The following is a 3,417-nucleotide window of genomic DNA, read 5'->3' as shown; positions in this document are numbered from 1 at the left end:
GATTACTGTCTATTTGACAATGTTAGGGTGACAGAGTTGAGGCAATAAAGAACTGTTTCCACTAAAGTCACCTTCCTAAAGGTGCCACACACGTGGTGGCCACTGATGAAGTGGAAATGGTTTTCATGACCTGAACGGGATGTGTGGCCCCTGCTGGCATAGGCTAGACCTAATCCCATGGACTGGTATCAGCAAATGGAGGCCAAGTGTGGGATGTTCTCCCAGGTCCAGGAAGAAGATGTGTGACAAGAGAGTGTCTCAGACATACAGCTCTTGGGATGAAGGCTGGCACCAGTCTCTGTCCCAAGCAACAGAACTTAGGTTCCTTAAGTTTGACCTTGTCATCCTGCGAGACTCAGATACATGGATGGGAGACCAGTCTTAGTACTGCTGCCCAAGACACTGCTTCTCTTTCTTACAACTTCATCTCTAGCAATGCTCTGTCATTTGGTGTCTTGTAGTGAGATTTTGGTTTCTTTAAAAACACAGAAATGTTATGGGAATATGTTTTTGTTTAAATCCCAGGTGTGGGATATGGGGCTTCAGATTGACCACAGCGGCTGACTATGATCTGCCTCGTGCTCTGGCAGCAGTGTGATTTTGTCAGCTGCAAATACTTTCTGCAAATGTATGGTATTTGGAATTCTGGAATTCCTGAGAGGGTATATAAGTGCCAGAGCCCAAAGAGGGGTTGTGGATGCTGCTGCTCCTCCTGCTGCTCCTCCTCCTGCTGCTGCTCCTCCTGCTGCTCCTCCTCCTCCTGCTGCTCCTCCTCCTCCTGCTGCTGCTGCTCCTCCTGCTGCTGCTCCTCCTCCTGCTGCTGCTCCTCCTGCTGCTCCTCCTCCTGCTGCTGCTGCTCCTCCTGCTGCTGCTCCTCCTGCTGCTGCTGCTCCTCCTGCTGCTGCTGCTCCTCCTGCTGCTGCTCCTCCTGCTGCTGCTGCTCCTCCTGCTGCTCCTCCTCCTGCTGCTCCTCCTCCTGCTGCTCCTCCTCCTGCTGCTGCTGCTCCTCCTGCTGCTGCTCCTCCTGCTGCTGCTGCTCCTCCTGCTGCTGCTGCTCCTCCTGCTGCTGCTCCTCCTGCTGCTGCTGCTCCTCCTGCTGCTCCTTCTCCTGCTGCTCCTCCTCCTGCTGCTCCTCCTCCTGCTGCTGCTCCTCCTGCTGCTGCTGCTCCTCCTGCTGCTCCTCCTGCTGCTGCTGCTCCTCCTGCTGCTCCTCCTGCTGCTCCTCCTCCTGCTGCTGCTGCTCCTCCTGCTGCTGCTCCTGCTCCTCCTGCTGCTGCTCCTCCTGCTGCTCCTCCTGCTGCTGCTCCTCCTCCTGCTGCTGCTCCTCCTGCTGCTGCTCCTGCTCCTGCTGCTCCTCCCCCTGCTGCTGCTCCTGCTCCTGCTGCTCCTCCTGCTGCTCCTCCTCCTGCTGCTGCTGCTCCTCCTGCTGCTGCTCCTGCTCCTGCTGCTCCTCCCCCTGCTGCTGCTCCTGCTCCTGCTGCTCCTCCTGCTCCTCCTGCTGCTCCTCCTCCTCCTGCTGCTGCTCCTGCTCCTGCTGCTCCTCCCCCTGCTGCTGCTCCTGCTCCTGCTGCTCCTCCTGCTCCTCCTGCTGCTGGTTGAACATATCCCAACAATGAAGGTTAAACTTGCCCCAGCAGGAAGTAGTCTAACAGTACTGACACCCACTTACCCTTCTAACCTGTTTTCTCCCCTACTTAATGTTGGAGGGTTGTAAGGGATAAGGGTGGAATAGTGTAGAAAAAGGGAACGCATAAAGTAGTCAACAGTCGAGCTACAACAGTGGCTTTCATTGTATCACTTCAAACCCAGTGGGTCCTTCAGTCAGTGTCATCTATGTTCCCCTTATTTGGTAATGTGTGATTTCCAGGCAGTACTGAGGCTACTACTTCCCAGGGATGGCATTGTATCCTGCTGGTAGCTGTCTCCTCAGGGACCTGACTGACAGCTCCCTGCTATTCTGCCAATTGCCCCTGTCAGCTTCATTTTACTTCATGTAGGCTCTTTGGCAAAGCATGAGTGGTTCTAAGTCCATGTAACTTGCTTTTCAGCAGCAGGTGTCCCTTGTGTGCCATACACAGCTCACACACAGGCCTCCTTGCTCACACACAGGCCTCCTTGCTCACACACAGGCCTCCTCACTCCTTGCTGTGTTGCTAAGCACTAGTTGCTGCCACAGCCCCGATGCCCTCCTGTCTCCCATAATTCAACCATCCAAGTCTGTTTTTCTGTCCATCCTAACCAGGTCACTGTTCACAGTGTGTATCTTTACCTTGACCCCTGTATCAGTTGTGTTTGAGTTATGATTTTACTGCTGTGAACAGACACCATGACTAAGGCAAGTCTTATAAAAGACAACATTTAATTCGGGCTGGCTTACAGATTCAAGGATTCAGTCCAGTATCATCAAGGCAGGAAAATGGCAGCATCCAGGCAAGCCTAGTGCAGGAGGAGCTGAGAGTTCTACATCTTCATCTGAAGACTCCAGTAAAAGACTGACTTCCAGGCAGCTAGGACGAGGGTCTTAAGCCCACCCCCACAGTGACGTACCTACTCAACAAGGCCACACCTCCTAATATTGCCATTCCCTGGGCCAAGAATATACACACCATCACAAGTTCAATTTTCTACTGCAGACCCTTTAGGACAGCCCTGTGTGCTGGGAAGGAGCTGAATTTGCCTCCTCAGTCTCTTTCTCTCTCTGTTTCATCTTTTCCCATGCAGGAAGGCATAGTCTAGAGGGTCATAGGACAAGACACAAGGGAGGTTCCCTAACCAATTCCCTGTACTTTGTGATGTATAGACAATAGCAAGGAAATAGCTTTTGTCTTCCATCACATGTATGGGATCAGGGTGCTGGGAGCATATTATAGAAAAGGCCAACAGGACAAGGAAAGTTGTCACTGTGAGATGAGTAGAACTCCTAGGCATTGGGGCCACCATGGGAGGCATCAGTCCCTTAGGAATAGAGCTCCACTGAGTTAAAGATATTCCTTGTTGTATGATGTCTGTGGAAACATGAAAGCGACATCTTTCCCCTACATAGATCACAGTATACCTTCATGCATTTACTGAAGTTATTTGTGGGAGCAGCCATGAGGGGTTACTCTGAGAATGTAGAAAGAAGATTCAGACAGCATGGTAACCAGAAGCCAGCTCTACACAGATAACAATCTATGCATGCTTCATCTAGAGTTCTCAGCACACCCTATATTGAAGAGTCTTCTCCTTAGCAGGAGCCGTTAGCAGTACAAACACTGAGAGGTCCCATGAATCTGGAAGATTCTTAGGCGTTTCATGAGGCTCCCCTGAGCTTCACAAAAACATACTTCAGTCTGGAAGGGAAATCTACACAAATATTACACCCCTTCACGCAGCGATGTCCCTCAGCTCACTCTTAGAGTTTCTTGCGCCACATAC

Source organism: Rattus norvegicus, chromosome 4 (assembly GCF_021556685.1).
Source record: "Rattus norvegicus strain SHRSP/BbbUtx chromosome 4, alternate assembly SHRSP_T2T, whole genome shotgun sequence".
NCBI lineage: Eukaryota > Metazoa > Chordata > Mammalia > Rodentia > Muridae > Rattus > Rattus norvegicus.
Note: the sequence above shows the minus strand (reverse complement) of the source record.